This window comes from Panthera tigris, chromosome B1 (genome assembly GCF_018350195.1).
Source record: "Panthera tigris isolate Pti1 chromosome B1, P.tigris_Pti1_mat1.1, whole genome shotgun sequence".
Classification (NCBI taxonomy): Eukaryota; Metazoa; Chordata; class Mammalia; order Carnivora; family Felidae; genus Panthera; species Panthera tigris.
Genome location: NC_056663.1, coordinates 111,027,432 through 111,046,147, shown reverse-complemented (window position 1 = coordinate 111,046,147; position 18,716 = coordinate 111,027,432).

Here is an 18,716-nt window from a genome sequence, read left to right as displayed (position 1 = left end):
GATGAGCACCATCATCACTGGAAACCATTGCAGCAATAGGTAGTACAGAGACCAGTTAAACAATCATTATTTTTCCCACCTCTTTCTCTATCAACATCCCATCTTAACACAAATACATGTGCAAATATGTGCACTCTATCAACTTATTCTGCTTTACCTTTCTTCATAGCACTTGTTAGTACCTGAAATTACCCATTAGGTAAGAGATCTTATCTGTCTCACTTACTACTGGACCCTCAGAACCGAAAACAGGAGTGGCACATCGAATTGGGTGGATGAATGAATGAAAACATCTAGGTCAGTTCTCCACGGACACGATATACAAATATTGTGAACTTCAATTACTAAACTGCTGCCCTTGATTTTCTTTTGTTCATAACTTTGTTTTCTTTTTGTTCCCACTTCTGCTTACAAACAGGTTTTAGAACTTACATAAGCAGAAGGAAACAAATGACAAATCATAATTCAGCCCTGGAGACATAACTTGACAGTCACATGCAGACACGTGACAAGTAGCTGTTTATGTGGGTTTTTACAACTTTTAAATGTTTATTTATTTTTGAGAGGGGGGAGGGGGGAGGGGCAGAGAGAGAGGGAGATACAGAATCCGAATTGCATACACTCACATTGCTGTGCAACCATCACCATTACCTATCTCCAGAATTATTTATCATCCTAAACTGAATCTCTGGACTCATTACATAATAACTCCCCAACTTCCCCTTCTCCTAGACCTTAGTAACCACTCTTTCAAATTCACTATGAATTTGACAGTTTTAGGTATCATATAAATGGAATCACACAATATGTGTTCTTTGTGTCTGGTTTATTACACTTAGCATAACGTGTTTGAGGTGTATTCATGTTGTAGCATATATCAGAATTTCATTCCTTTTTAAGGCTAAATAATAGCCTATTGTTTATATGTACTACATTTTGTTTGTGTGATGATGGGCATTTGGCTTGATCCCACCCTTTGACTATTGTGAATAATGCCACTAAGAACATTTGTATACAAGTATCTGCTTGAGTTCTTGCTTCCAATTCTTTTGGGTATACACTTAGAAGTGGATTAAAGAGTGTATACCTGTAAATGGTCTTGTTTTTTATGCAAATGAACTGGTAAAACACTGAAGGTCTTTGAGGGGAGAGAAATAACCTGGCTTATGTTTTACCATTATTATCCTCATTACAATTTTCAGCCCTTAGAGAATTTATAAATCGAATGAAAAAATAATTTAAATAATGGTGAATAACTTGTAAGTGTATAAAGCAACATATCCCCTAGTGAGAAATCATAAGGCAGCAGGGAGTCTGTAAATGCAGAAATAATGCAATGAATGATGAGATCTTTGTAGATGATGGTAAATTGATGAGAACACTCTGGAACCCACTTTTAAGGCCCCTGGAGCTGTGGTAGTGAGCAGATGTTTGAACCATACTTTGACTCAAAGGGAGGACAAAAAAAAGTGGAACTGACAAAATCTGCTGAAAAAGATCTAAGACCTGAAGTACCAGTGTAAGCCATTCAAAATTGGCATACAAAGGTCATCATTACTTTCAATATTAAAAGCAATAACTATCACTTGAAAATAATTCAAATTAGAGATTAAATTCAATTAGAGATTAGAAAAAGGCCCCCATAACCCCACTCCTCAAAAATAACCAAGGTTAATTATGATTCTGTTGATAAATCATAGAATTGATAGTTGAAGTCAAGAGAATCAAAAGGCTAACCAAAAGAGAGATGAAAATAAATCTAAAACAGAATAAGCAGGGAAATTTTTTTTTAATAAAAAAGGATACAGGGAAGGAAAGGAAAGGAAGTAGAAAGAATCATCCAAATATGAAAAGAATTGGGATAATGACACACCAAGAAACTGAAGAAAAAGATTTTTGAGGAAATACAAGTTTAGAATCTCAAATTCACAAGCAGGTCAAGGAGAATGTGGACACAAAAAGTCAATTTGCTTTAGCACATATATGATATATATGTACACATATGTGTAGCACATATGTGCTATATATGTATACACATATACATATATGTATAGCATATATGTATATATACATACATGTGCATATATACATATATACATACATACATATATGTAGCACATATATGTGTGTATATGTATACATATATACATATATATGTATATGTATAACCAGTACAAATGTCCTGAAACATTTATCCAATCACTTCTGCTACACTGAATAGTATTAATAGTACATAGAAACAAGTTCTATCAGAAAAAACAGAAATGTTCTGTTCTTTTCCTTGGCACACTCTAGCAATTTCATGCTTTGTACAAAAGTAGAACTTTTTGTACAAGCACAAATTACAACTTGGTGCTTGCCTACCCTTTATTTACTATAAGCACTAATCATTTTGTGGAAATGATTACACACAACTGGCTGAAAGATTACAATCTCTTTTACCCATTAATTTTTGTTTTTTGGCCTGCTGAAAGGCCAGAATAGCTAAAAGTCTTTTTATCTACAAAAACATCTGAAGTATAAGCTGCCATATATGCCACATTCAATGGGTTGAAACAAAATAGCAATTTCTTCTGTTATTTTTTCTTTTCATTTTGAGTTTCTATATTTGAAATACAATGAGGACTGGTTCAATGTGCTGAATAGTTACAGAGATAAAATGGCAGAGACTCCAAAAAGGTTTTGAGTTACTCATGAATAAAAACACTACACAACAAGGAAAGGAAATGAGTAATGATGCAGAAAGAATAGCCAGCAAGAAATTGCTGAAAGAGTAGTCTCTGTAGCCCTCCATTCACAGGAAATCAGAACCCCTGGTGACAATATTTTTGAAGTATTTTTATGTACATATAGACACATATGTTGAACTAATATAAGCCATTAAATACTGCCTAATATAGATCGGCCTAACTGATGATAGGAATTTTCCACTTTTAAAAAACAGTAAAGAATGAGTGCATGAGTTGGCTCATATATCTTATTGCTTTTCATGGCCCAAATTCACATATTGCTTTCCGCAGAAAACTCATCAAATGCATCAAGATATGTATTTTTTGAAGTTTATTTCTTTATTTTGAGAAGGTGGTGGGCAGAGAGAGAGGGTGGGGGGCAGAGAGAGGGAGGCAGTGCAGAGCCCAGTGTGGGGCTTGAACTCACAAACTATGGATCATGACCTGACCCAAAGTTGGACGCTTAACCAACTGAGCCACCCCGGTGCCCCAGGATATGTTTTTCCTTTTAAATTTTACTTCTTCTAAGAAATATTGACAATGGATTTCTTAGCTTGGTCAAAATTCTCCTCTGGAAGTCACTTCTGTATGCAGAATCCACAGTGTGTTACAGAATTTGGAAAAAATAATAATGCATGTGTGCTCCACATGAAGATTTTTGATTACTGAAGGAAGTTCCAATGGTAGAAAGATTAGAGACTGGTTCACAATGTGTATCATAAAACCTTGACTTAAAACCCTTCAAAGCCCTTGGGGTGCCTGGGTGACTCAGTCGTTTAAGCATCCGACTTCGGCCCAGGTCATGATCTCACAGTTCATGGGTTTGAGCCCTGTGCTGGGTTCTGTGCTGACAGCTCAGAGCCTGGAGCCTGCTTCGGATTCTGTGTCTCCCTCTCTCTCTCTGCTCCTCCCCCACTTGTGCTCTGTCTCTCTCTCTCTCAAAAATAAATAAACATAAAAAAAAAGACCTTCAAAGCCCCTTGTGAGCATCATTATCATAATATCTCCACATAAGGCTGGCCCCGCCTGAGATAGTCTTCTTTCACATACTTACACATATGGAGTTTTTATCAATTTATAAGTGCAAAGAATCGTGTTTTTTCTATCCCTCTCCCATGCAAATACTTGCTGTACTTTACAGATAAGGAAAATCAGGATCTACATAACTAGAAACTCTATTAAAGGAAGATATGATCCATTCAAGAATGTAAGGCTCAGTAGCCAGTTTTTATTTTATTCCACTTGATAATTACAGGTTACACTAGCACTGCTTCTCTTTCTCTCACAATTGATTGTTTATTAAAAAAATCATTTTAATCATCTACATATTTCATTTGTTATGCAACCTCATCCGTTACTGCCAAGAGTAACTGAGGGTTAACTATAGATTGGAATTTTACGTATCATACAGTAAGCCCAATCAGAAAAAGGAGTCAGGCACAATTATCTCTAGCCACTCTAACATATCAATAAGAATTCTTTATTAATTATCAGAAAACTATAACCAAAATCACAAAGAAAGAGAATTAAACAATAGGGAAATTTTTTCTACCTTCAAGTCTTTACATTTAAAAGCAAAATGTCTGACACTTGCAAGCAATTATACAATGTTTATACATGGCATTTTTTGTGCTTAAAATAAAAATCTTGTAAGTAACTCCAGACAACCCGTTTTGCTAGTAAATTAAAACATTTATTTGACAAGCAGAAGCTGACACTTCTAGAATATCTCTTGAATATGTTTTCCCATTGCACCGTTCTGAAACAGGGAGGCAGCTCAGCTAGCTGAGAAAACAGCATCATGGGGCCTTTTGTGCACCAACCATTATAGGTCATCTAAACACTGCTCAAGTAGCAGTTCAGAAATGCCCCAACTGAAGAGGCCTTGGGAGGTTAATTCTGTCATTACCGCGTTGACATGAGGCATGTTGCAGCCTTCAGCGCAAAATGTTACTCGTAATCTTTTAATCCCAAATTAGGTCAATATTTTATCAAGTTAATCTAGCATGAAGATTAATTGCATTAGTTACACACACATATACGCATGCAGGTTATTTGTTTTAGAGATACTTTTAATCAAAGAGCAAACCCTTGGTTACAATAGGCGATTTTCAAAAATCATCCTTTCTCCAACAGTATTTATCTTTATAAAAGAGACATTTATTCCTTTTATTGATCTTTAGTCAAGACTGATTTAAGAGAAAAGATAATGGTCTTATAATTACTAAAACAATGACCACTTAGAAAAGCTGTTTATGAAGAAATAATGACTTCTGATTGAAATGTTTTTAATAAAGTATCTCATTATTAGCCTCTTATTTCAATGTAATTCTAGTTGCTTTCTTAAAATGTGTGATTAGTCCTACAAGGAAAGTCAATAGTTTTCTTTGTGTTTGCACCTTTGTATCTCTAGGCATGTCAAAAAATATAACAAAGAATATGAACTAGAGTGGTTTACTAGAAAATTATTATCATACATTGTTGTTTTGTTGTTGTTGTTTTAGTTATGAAAATTGGGATCAAGCATATCTTTTCTTTTCTCTTCTTTTGTTTCCTTTCTTTTTTCTTTTCATCCAAGGAGTGGAGTTTTAGGGGGTAGGTAGGAAGATAGAAACATATTGATCTAAGTGACATAAATCTGCTAACAGAAGTCAGTAGAGTAGACAAATGCCTTTCTCCCTGAGTTTCTCAGATAAGAACTATCTCGTAGTTTAAAATTCCCAGGCGTCATTCTGGGTAGTATTACAGGCCCCTTGGATGGCAGGAGAAGAGTTCATGCCCTGTTTCATCAAATATCCAATGACATTTTCCAAGGGTCATGCTAATTATAGAAATTTCACAGCCAATATTTGAGAATATTGCATCTCAAAAATGTAAGCGTTTGTCCTCAAATATTGCTTTTCTGGTATTCTTTGTTAGTGAAGCATGATAGGTAAAAGGATCCAGAAATATTTTCATATGACTAGACTTTTTAATTAATTAACAGATTAATATCAAATCTTTCATGTGAAAAATAAGTCAACAGCAATCTCAGTGTCAGACACTTTCTAAGAAGAGATTGTTTGACTGAATTTGGAAGTAAAGCTCACAATCCTAAATGTCAACCCTACAGTTATGAAGTTCAAACAAGCCGCGCTGAAGAAACCTGTCAAATAGTTCTCTATTTTTTTCTACTTGCTATAATATAATATTCTTCTCATAATAAATATTAAGAAAAATCTACATTCAACTTGCCAAAATCAGCCAAGTGTATGGTAAAATAAAAAGGAATGTTTTCAGGAAAACTATTAAAAAAATCCCAAATGAAACCATTAAAAAAAATTTTAAGTCCAAGATTCAATCTTTGTTTCTTTTGTATTTTGTTCTCAAATTCTAAAAAAACTCACATGTCCCTTGTGTCAGTTCAAACAATGAAGAAGTTTAAAGAAAAGTTAAGCCTCTTCTTCCTTCCCTTGAATCTCACCCACCAGAATACTCAATATTAAAAATTTAGTGTATTTTCTCACTTCTTTTTAAGTTAATTTAATTATACCTTATAAGTATATACACACTCATTTACAGTCCTCTTTTAATTTCTAATTTTAAAATGTACAAATATAAAAACAGATGATCTTTTTAAATTTTTTAAATATATACATTGTTTTTATCACACTATTCTATATATTTTTTTTTTTAATTTTTTTTTCAACGTTTTTTATTTATTTTTGGGACAGAGAGAGACAGAGCATGAACGGGGGAGGGTCAGAGAGAGAGGGAGACACAGAATCAGAAACAGGCTCCAGGCTCCGAGCCATCAGCCCAGAGCCCGACGCGGGGCTCGAACTCACGGACCGCGAGATCGCGACCTGGCTGAAGTCGGACGCTTAACCGACTGCGCCACCCAGGCGCCCCTATATTTTTAAAATTAATAACTTCTTATAAACTACTTTCCTCATCAATACATACAGATCTAACACATTCAGAATATTCCCAGCCCTGAGAAAATGCTAATTTCTATTAAATTAATCACTATTTCCAACTGGGAATTTATATGTACTTGTCACATATCAGGTTTGTGTGGTATTTAATAAAAGGTATAAGATAGCGTTCCTGACAATAGACTTTATTTACAAGAGGGAAAAAGACAAAATAGAAACAACATCATCATCAATGGTGCAGTTTGGTGGTTCAGGAGTTGGTCAGATCTTGTCAGGAGCTACAACTCCACCATCTAACAACGGGATAACCTCTGGAAAATTTCTTATCCTGTCTATGCCTCAGTTTCCTTATCTGAAAAGCAGGAATATTGGGGCACCTGGGTGGCTCAGTCAGTTATGCGTACAACTTTGATTCAGGTCATGATCTTGCGGTTCGTGAGTTTGAGTGTCACATCGGGCTCTATGCTGACAGCTCAGAGCCTGGAGCTTGCTTTGGATTCTGTGTCTCCCTTTCCCTCTCTCTGCCCCTCCCCTGCTCATGCTCTGTCTCTCTCTCTCTTTCAAAAATGAAAAGGAAATTTAAAGCAGAAATAATAATAGGACCTTGTTGAATGAATAAAGAAGATAAGGAAAAAGAAAACAATGTAGTACCTAATACTTGATAAGTGTTTGATAAATTTCAGCTAATATTATTGTCATCATTATTTAGATGATCCACAAGAAAGAGATAAAGGTGAGAGTTCCATAAGTGTGAATTAGAGTATAAAGTGAAGACATCAGCGGGAAGTTTCACATAGATGAACCATGAGGTCGATCCATCTGGGCACATGTGAGTAGTATTTCAGAAGATTAACTTCTCATTGTCCACAAGTTTTGTAATCATTGTAAGTAGACAGGGCTGAAAATGTGTGGGTCACTCAGGTAAGAAAAGGAGGCAAAGGATGGAGGCAGAGACATACAGGTCAGATTTTGTATAGACTCACCCATATGACTAGATTTTTGATCACAGATATATGGGATTTTAGAGTTGGAGGGAACTTTATGACTCCACTAACTTCATTTTGCCTAGAAGGGAGTGAGGACCAGGAGAAGGACATATCCAAAGGCACCCAGCCAGCAGTGGTCAAGCCAGGACCCTAGAGGAGGCCTCCTGTCTCCTGGCTTATCTCTGTCTGCTCTGTTCTGTCTGCCATATCAAGGGACTAATGTGACAACAGCAACGTTTTAGGAAGATTGATTTAGCAGTTGAATGTAGGCTGAGTCAAAGGAGGAGAGCCCAAGGAGAGGGGGTGAGGAAAAAGGCTATAGTGGTAAACCAATCATGAGCTGATCAGGCCTCAGTGAGGAACGTGGGAATAAGATGGAAAAGGAAAGCACAAATTCAAAATAATGCCAAAATCATGAGATAGAAAAGTTGGCCACTCTTCAGTATGGTTCAATGTTCTATAACTGAACATCTCTTTCTATAACTTCTTAACACAGAATAAGCAATGGCATCAGGAAGTTAAGCAAAGCTTTCTATGACACTTCTGCTTTTCCACACTTATCCACACCCCCACAACTCATCACCACCTCTCACACCACAGGTGTAGACTGGTTCATCCCACTCCATCTAACATCTCCATCTCTACATGGCATCTAAATAAGTGTGATGCTGAAAAATGTGGGATAATTGGAAAACTTTCATTTTTACAGAATTTCATTCCAATTCTCCCCTCACTGAATAGGCATGTCAGTTACATGTATATTCATAACTAGGAAGATGTCCTAAAAAAATTATTATTTTTCCCCCACAGAAATAGAAGTGAAATTTTAATAGCTGACTCAAAATCATGGAATGAGGTTGCAAAGCACAACTATTGATTCCAGATTAATAAATGTATTAAAAGGAATTTACAGGAAGTTGACATGGTTCTTAATCAACACAGTTCAAGAATCAAGCTCTGTGGTAAGCAAAATTCTAAAACCCGCCCTCAAGATTCTGCTTTCTCTGGTATAGACAAACCTTCTCCCAATTATTGAAACACTAATCTAGGCACTGCTATGATGAGATTTTGAAAATGTAATTAAGGTCCCACTTCAACTGATCTTAAACAGGGAAATTATGTGGGTGAACCTATCTTAATCACATGAGCCTTTTTTTTTTTAATCTTCATTTATTTTTGAGAGAGAGAGATAAAGAGAGAGTGCGAGCAGGGGAGGAACAGAGAGGGAGACACAGAATCTGAAGCAGGCTCCAGGCTCCAAGCTGTCAGCACAGAGCCCAACAAGGGGCTCGAGTTCATGACCTGAGCCGAAGTCAGACACTTAACTGACTAAGCTACCCAGGAGCCCCACATGAGCCTTTTAAAAGCAGAAAGCTTTCTCCAGCTGGTTGCAGAAGAGGAGGTCAGAGATTCAAAACACAGGAAGGATCCAGTGTACCATTGCTGGCTGGAAGATGAAGAGACCACCTGGTGGGGAATGAGGATAGCCTCTTGGAGCTGAGAGCAGGACTCAGTTGACAGACAAGAAGGAAATAGGGACTTCAGTCCTACAAATGTGAGAAACCGAATTCTTCTCACAGCCCCTGAGCTTCAAAGATGCCCTGAGGCCCAGATGAGAACCACAGCCCCAGCCAACACTGGATTTTGTCCTGGGGAGATGCTGAGCAAAGAATACAACCATCCCATGCCCAGATATCCAGCCTACATAACTGTGAGCTAATAAGTGGGTGTGGTTTTAAGTTTCCTAAGTTGTTGATATTGTGCAACACAGCAATAGAGTTCTAATACAGGTTCCAATCATTTACTTTTAAGCTTTTCCAGGGACCTGACATCACATTAAATAGGTAACCAGCCCCAAGAATACCTACTTCCTATTTTGAACAACAAATAATTTGAAACACTGCACTTGAGAAATTCATTTTATTCAGAAGCATACATCATTATTCTTAGTGTTTTACAGAGCTAAATTCATCAAGAGACTAGGGGAAATTAGAGATTCTAAATTTTAGAAGCTCAATAATTAATGAAGCAAAGACCTTTGTTAATCTGTTGTTAAAGAGACTATTTAGAGACAATCTATTGTTAAAGAGAATATTAGAGACAGAATACAGGAAAATAATATGGAGAATATACTGAAATAGATTTGTAGTTCTTATGTATGAGGAATATCATCTGTCAGGAATATACATATAAATACATAAAGGCATGTATCTCAATTATTTGGCCAACTTGAGCTTAAAGAGACCCCCCAATATGGCTACTCTGCTGTTGAGAGGCTACTTACTCTACCTGACATGTGGAGATACTTACTACTTTGTTTGAAAACTGCATATGCTGTTCACACGAGGCCAATGATTTTGCTGCTAAAATTAACCCTGACAATTTCCCCATCCCATACTATCCAACATTTTGTGGGCTGCCTCAGGAGACGCTGAGCACCTGATGATTACTAGTACTCAGGTAGGAAAATACCCTTCAGTGATATTGCTGAGTGGGACCAAACCTGCTGGTGAACTATCACAAGATGCTCACTTGCAAATTAGCATAAGGAAAAGGGTCTTTCATAAAGATAAACTACTTAAAATTAAAGATATATTCTAGGTATTAGTCTACTCATAGGAGAACTTAGTAACATGTCTGTTAAATCTGAAATAAAAAGAACATGTTTTCCCCCTCTCCAAGATCACTTGATGCAATCATTAGCAAAAAAATGTATATATAGAAATATATAAATATATTTTATAATATATGTCATATAATATATAATTATATATAATATATTATAAAATATATAATATAATATATATTAAATATTTTATAATATATAAGAAATATAAATATAAATATATATATAAATATATAAATATATATAAATATATATATATATATATAAAACCTTAACTTCCTCTCTTAAGAGACTTTAATGGCCATTTTTATTATTTATCAACTAACATTAAAACTGCAACATTAAAACTTGATTGTACTATATATCAGTCCTCACATGCAATTATTATAAAAGTAAAATTATTTCACCTGTATTGGCCACAAAAATTCTACAGCTGGACTGTGTGTTTTTCTGAGAAATTAAAAAACAATTTTCCATTTGTTCTCCACAATTATTATTAGTAAAATCTGTGCCAAGAACATAAACCATCTCCATGTATCAGTCCTATGAAAGACCAGATATGGAAAGAAATATACCATAATTTAATTTTCACAACTTTGTAAGGGTACAATAAGCTGAATTAAAATAGAACTGGCTTTTCCTAAATTCTATAAAACTTTAGAAACTGTACATATATTTACAAATACTTGAATTTTGTTATTTTTGTTTTATTTACTTAAGACACTTGATTCGTTTTAGATAGCTATTAGACTTTGCTATTGCCAAAAAGATCTTGGGGATTAAATCTTAAATTATTTTCACGACTAATAAAGTCTGTAGAAATTTGACATATTTTTTTGGTGATCCTGTTAGAGAAACCAAATATTATAATGAAGGAGTATTCTTACTACAACTTTTGGCTTATCATAGCAAAAAATATGTTGCTTACATTTATTTTGTGATGAAAATTGGGGGCGGGGGGAGGCTGTGACCTAAAATAACTTCTGTTCTGTCCCTATTTTCTTTATTCCATTTGCTTTAACTTTTTTTTCCCAATAAAACTGAAATAACAATTTTTAAAATGCTTCGACACTGTACTTGATAGACAAAGATAAGAATAGAATTAGGATAGAACCAGTGGTAGCATGCCAACAACAATTTTCATGGATCAAACTTCTAAAGTATTATTGTCCACAGTGATTGCTTAGTTGACTGTGTGTTTCTGGGACAATGCATCTTGTCTGAGACATGTGTACAGAATCTCTTCTCTGAGCAGGGCATATATCATACAAGTTAATCATTCCTCTACAATGCCATGTTCTATCTGTTAATTTAAATGTACCCACTTCCCCTTAGCAAGTTTTCTGAAGTGCTTAATTATTTTAGCAAGTAAATGAGGTTTCTTGAAAGTGTTTAGGAGCATTAAATTACAAAGGAATCAGCTAGAAGAGGCCAGAGCCCTCAGCATCCATAATTCGATTTAACTGTATAGGGTTTAGCTTAGTCTAATTAGTGTATAAATACCCAAGTGAGAAACTCAAGGCCATAATCCTATTTCTTTCTTATTTTTACCATGGTATATTTACATACTTAGTAAAAAAAACAAATCAATTTTGAATGAATACACAATTCTGATGCGTTTTTCCTCTAACATTTTATTTTGAAAAATTCAGACCTATAGAAAAGTTTCAAGGGTCGTAAATAAGCACACATGTACCTTTACCTAGATTTATCAGTGACTAACATTTTGTCACATTTGCATGCTCCCTTCCATGTGCACACAGCTGTATAATATACACACGCATACACATGCATATATGCATACACATATGTGTATATATATGTAGCTGACTCATTTAAGAGTTAGATGTACATTCATAATCATTCCTAAGGTTAGGTTTTATCAAGTGGAATTAATAAAATAACATTTTTTACAGAAGTAAAAATACTTAATACACATTGTCTTAATACTTAAACACATTTTCTCATGAGAATTTAACAAAGTTAATTCAGTACATTTATAAATGAAAGGAAATTTTAGGTCATCTTTTCCCCAATTACCACAGAGTTAAATCACATTTTATTATTTCACTTAAACTAATGTCAATAATTGGCCTCCCGGCTGCCACTCTTGTCTCCCCTCCAGCTACACCCCCATCCCAAGTCTGTTCTCCACTCAGCAGCCAAGGATCCTGTAAAATCAGAATCAGATCATGCTATGATCCCCTCAGAGCCCTCTGTGATTTCCTATCTTACTCAGAGTTAAGCCTGATCTGAAATAACCTACAGGAACCTTCACCAACTCCGTACACCCATTTGACCTCATCTCCTGATGTTCCTAAAGGACCAGGAAAGCCCCTCGTTTCAGGCTCTCAGCTCTTGGTATTACCTCTGCTTGAAACATTCTTTCCACCCTCAAGACCCTCAAGGCTTATTACTTCTGCCTTTTTATGTATTGTATTTTTTTATGAGAGAGAGAGAATGATAGAGAGAGAGAGAGAACACATGAATGGGGAAGGGGCATAGAGAGAGGGGGAGAGAGAATCTTAAGAAGACTCCATGCCCAGCACAGAGTTTGGGGGAACTCAATCTTGCAACTGTGAGAACATGACCTGGGCCAAAATCAAGAGTTGGATGCTTAACCAACTGAGACAACCAGGCACCCCAACTTCTGCCTTTTTAGATCTTGACTTAAATATTACCTTCACATGGAGTCTTTTCCCAGACAACCTTTTTAAAACTGTAAAACAAAAACAAAAACACACACCCTAGGGGTGCCTGGATGGTTCAGTTGGTTGAGCATCTGACTCTTGATCTCACAGTTTGTGGGATCGAGTCCCACATCAGGCTCTGTGCTAACAGCACAGGCTCTGCTTGGGATTCTCTCTCCCTCTCTCTCTGCCCCTCCCTGGCTCTCTCTCTCTCTCTTTCTCTCTCAAAATAAATAAATAAACATTGGAAAAAAAAACCCACAACCTATATGCAAGTACTCCCTATCCCCTTCTGTGTTTAAGCTTTACAATAAGTACTTACTGAAATATAATATGCCCTATTTTTTCTTTATTTCCCACATGTAAGCTTCAAAAGGACAGGGATATTTGTTGTCTTTGCTGCTGTATTACCAGTCCCATATGGTGCATGGCGCATAAGGAGGTACAGATATCTCTCCAGGTATTTTTTGTTGTTAATGAAGGATACAAATACATATGGAACAAATAAAATAATATACTTCAATATATTTTGCATATATGATTTAGTTTCTTTAAGACAGCTATTAACAATATTAATACTTCAATTTTGTAAGTATGTTGTGCATTTTAAGTGCCTTACACATATGTTAGTTTATTGACTGTATTAGTTATCTACACAACAAACAAATTATCTCAAACCTTAGCTACAAATAAGAAATATTTACCATCTCTGTCTCTGTAATGAGGACTGTTTGCAGCTTAGCTGGTGCTCTGGTTCCACATCTCTCCCAAGGTCACAGTCAAGCAAGCTATCAGCTAGGTCCCCAGTTATCTCAGGTTTGTCAGGGATGAACACCCATTTTCAGATCCTTTCATGTTGTTCACCACACGTGCCACTCCATAAGCTGCCTGAGCACGTTCTTATGACATGGCAGCTGGTACTCTGAGAAAGAGAGCTAGAAAGGACTTCCAAGACAGAAGCCACCACCTTTCATGACCTAATCTGAGAAGTAATGTCTCGGTCCAAGGTGAGGGGATTATATGGGGTGTAAATACTGGAGACAGGGATCACTGGGGCCATCTTAGAAGCTGCCTAAATTTTTGACCATATTATAGATATAGAAGTTTAAATCTAGAGTTGTCAACTTTTCCCAATTTACACAGTTAAAGTGATGCAGAGTAATTCTGATTCCTTGCTCAACATCTCTGAGGATCACTGATAAATTTAAATATAATGATTATTTTCAAAAAGTCAAGAGATGCATTTTTTTATTTGCTATGTGCCAGCAATTTAAATTGCTTGGCATAACATCATCATGTTTAATCTATAAAACAAGCCTATAAGGTAGGTATGCTTGTTACACACATTTTACAGACAAGATAAATGATAGAGAATTGAAATAATTTCCACAGGGTCATACAGCTAAAAAAGTGTCAAGGTTGGCGCTCCAACTCAGCATTCTGAATTGAGAGCATGGCTTCATAACCAGTACTCTATACCACATGCCTATTAGATATACAAAAAGTAAAGCACTAAGCTGTCTTTAATTCATCCAAACTCATTTTGCAACTCTTGTCGTTTTGAACTTAAAACAAGAGAGGTGTAGTGTTATTTTAAAATTTGTCTGGTGAGGAGACTTTTACACAACGGGCAAAAATACCTCAGAATAAATGCCTATCCATTGTGTGTACTGACCTGCAATGAGAAGATAATCAGACAAGCATGTGTTCGCGGTCAGATCTGGTCTAGATAGAACGTCTAATTGCTGACTCTGATGTTCTCAGGTGAATATTGCTTCCCTCTTTCAAAGGAATAAGAAAATCACACACACAGAATGCCGCGTGGTGCATGGGAAATACCTCTCCTCCTCTCTTTTTTCTTTCCAGGTTATAAAAGTTCCCCTTCTAAACAGCAATAAGTCACTTCAGAGAATGCATTTTCTAAAGGATGATTGCCCTTCTTGAGTAGTGACACACTTAAAGCAGGCATGCAGTAATCCTCAGAAATGTACCGCCTGGAGTGTCTTATTGCTTAATTAGAGCTGGCACTGGGCCATTGCTTCTCAGTCTTGAACCAGTGCAAGAGCCCTGGAAGGAGGCACGGGTATTAGAAGTGCTATTTCAGGGGGATATAAAGTAATGGCACAGTGCCAGTCTGTAAAAAACAAAGCCAAACACTCCTGCTACTGCAGTAAAATGTCAAAATGCCCGGCTTTACTGTTGTCAGAGATTAAATCCACCATTGTGCCCATGGTCAGGGTTTAAATATGATCTCTGTTGTTCTAAAAGACTTTACAATCCTTACTTACAATGAACATATGACAATAAACATAACTTCCCCCAAAAGCATGCATTGAACAGACGGAAGAAGCCATCATTATAATTATATAAATATATGCTCTTACTTCCTTCAATAGCCAAGAATCTTTTTTGTTTTGTTTTGTTTTGTTTTTTGGTAGTACTACATTTTATCAAAGAGTAAATGGATAGATAGTTCATATAAACTGAATGATAAAATTATGTAACTTTAGCTTATGCCCCCACCAGCTTCCACATCTACTCAAAAGGCTTCTGAAGAAGTTTTATAAGCATCAGCAGTACTTGACAATGTATAGCAAATTTTACCTTTTTATACTCCCTACACTAGTAACTTCCTATTTCAGTATTGAGATAGTTTAGCTAGGGGTCACAGCACCTTATTAACCAGTTCCTTTGTTCTTACCTCAATAATTGGTTCTTTCTTTGCCTTCTCTATGTTTTAAAGAAGTGGAATTTCTTCCTGATAATCTCAACGCCTTTGGAACTGAATTACTTGCTCCTGACCCTGTCTTTCCATGAATTGGTCCTAAACAATTACTTTTTATCCTAATTGATGCTGGCTGACTACCTATCTGAAAACTCATTATTACCTATCTTGAATTTTCTTGAATAGACGTCCTCATACCAAATTTAATTATTTTCCTAATGGTACCTGTATCTCTCCTCTTCCTTTCTCTTGTTGATGGTCTTTAATTTTTACATGAACAGTTAAAGATTCTTAGACTAACAGGGGCAGCCTGAAAATGATTAACATTTTTCCAATCTCATATTCATATTCCTGCAGTTTCACCCGATGTGTCTGGGTTCTTAACCCCAGCCTTCTCTTGGCTAGTCCTTGCTATCACCATCCAAGGCAAAGTCGTGACCAGTAGATAGGCAACAACAAGATACTCTGATGATCTGAAGAGATGATAGTTTCAGGTAGAAAGTACAGGAGAAAAAAAACTCTAAAGTTACCCAATACTTAATAAAAGTCCACTGTAAAAACACAGAAACACAGAAAACACAGAAACAGAGTCAAAGACACTCAGTGTAAATTGTACCCTAATCCCTGACACAGAAGACTGTAACTGCCTTTAGGTTTTAGACCAGAGGAGGACTACAGGCAGGAGAAGACCAAAATGGGAAACTGTGTTTTATAGACTGCTACAAAGTTAGGTTAAACAAAACCTCATTGCTCATGTTATTAAAAAAAAGAATAACAGAAGAAGAAGAAGAAGAAGAAGAAGAAGAAGAAGAAGAAGGAGGAGGAGAAGGGGAGGAGGAGGGGAGGAGGGGGGGAGGAGAAAGAGGGGGAAGAGGAGAAGAAGAAGAAGAAGAAGAAGAAGAAGAAGAAGAAGAAGAAGAAGAAAGAAGAAAGAAGAAAGAAGTTAACCCAATCCTAAATTGCCAGAAGGCAAAGCAGTTGGGGCTTCAAATATATGTTAACTGTTTACTTTTTATGAGGGCAAAATAAATTGCTTTACTTAACAATCTCAAGCTTAAGTACATGAGGAAAAGTACAGGCCAATCCCAGAGCATTGACAAAGAGGAAAGGAAGCTCCTCAATTTTAACTCCTCTTCACCAAATGATTCCAAGTTGTTCACTGACAGAATAGTCCATAAGAACAAATCTTTGTTTTTATGATGAAAGTCAATGGAAAAATGTATACAGTTACTCTTTATAAACAATCTTGCATAATCATTGGACACCTATATTCTTCTTTTAAGGTCAGAGCTCTGGGTAAACCAACAATTTATTGAGTCCCCGGCATGTTCTCACGGACAATAAACCAGCTTTTCCTACCAGTAGCAATGTACCTAGAGGCCAAAAATCTGAAAGAAATTATTACTGAAAGTCAGGACCAGATATATAACTTGTGGGGCCCAGGGAAGAATGAAGATCCTAGGTACTGCCTCCAAAAATCATTAAGAATTGCAAGGCAACAACATCAGGGCATAAATCAGATGGAAGGTCCCACTAAGAGTGATGTCCTATGGAATTGTATAAGTGTCATGCCCATGAAGCTGGCCTTGCTGAAAGTCTAAAACACAGTATGTGAAATACAATTAAACATATATACTCAAAGGCAGTTACATAGGTAGTTGTTCACGTATCAGGGTAGCCTGTCAATTCAGTCCCTCCCAGTCAGTTTAGCACAGCAAACAAAAATATCTTCACTTCCACTACATCAACCAAAAAACTAATATAATAACAGGAAAATTCACTCTTAGATAACTGGTGTTCATGCTCCACTGGCAAGGCTCATGAATGTTCTAAAACTAAAATAGAAAAAATGTAATGTAATTATGTATATGTTTTAGTCTGTTAAATAGGAAGAGTTTTTAGTGTGTAAAAGCCTTTAAAAGGGGAAACATGGTAAGTAAAGTAAAAAATGGGTGTATGGGGGGGAGAAGTCCATCTAGGTATTAAAAGAAGAAATCTGACAGAGGTTGGCGTCCAAGTTCCAGCAGAGTCTTTTATGGCATCATGTTTTGAAATTTAACTTGGAGTTTAGAAATCAGCATTCAGTAATACTACAAACCTCCACAGCCATTTCTGTTTTTCTTTAAACAGTGTATATTTCCCCACCGTACTGATCTGGGAAAACAATTGACATCAGTCTTGACAGTGTTAAAGTGCCAGGTTACAAAGAGTCTCCTGGTGGAGGAAGTAAAGAGCAGATGATGCCATAGGCTGAGTTACCTCATTACTAATATATGCCCAACAAGGATTGGAGTTAGATTTATGTGCTGAGAAATCAAGTAATCATTGATGTTCCAGGCAAGCATCTCCAAAGCTTGGATTTTGCTGGATCATATCAAATGAGGGAGAAGAAACAGATGTATCTTCCCAACTGGAGGAAAAAAAGACAGGGTTATGGCTCAGAACGAAACTATGTGTGATGCATATGTGCTTGATTATACCACGATGCCTTTCCTTTTTATATATATCTAGAATATGCAATTTATTTCAATGTTTATGTATTTCTTGATACTCTATCAGCTTGGGAAAAATGACTGTTCCTATAAATGTCATCATGGAATAGAATTATAACTTGTTTGTTTAGATAACTTTTGTTTATCTCTTTGAGTTATTCCAATACCGACAGAGACTCATACCACTCTCCTACCTCTATCCAAACATGTAGGCAGGAAAGACACTTAGGAAAGTATATTTTTTCTTGTTTAAGTAGCACAAGATTCTATTTTTTCCTTTTGGCATCTTTTTCACAATCTCCTATTTCTGTAATCACTTAGTATTTTGAAAGTATTTAAAAGCCTCAAAAAGCCAATGTTTTCTCACTGTATAGGGTATGTAGGTGTATCATACTGTAAGTGAGAAGCACTATTTTTGCTCCTTATTTTTAGGTATAAGTTCAGGGTTTATCACTGCCTCGCTGAATGAAAACTTTTACCTTTAAAAACAGAGCCAAAGACACTCAGTGTAAATTGTATCCTAATCCCTGACACGGAAGACTGTGTCTGTC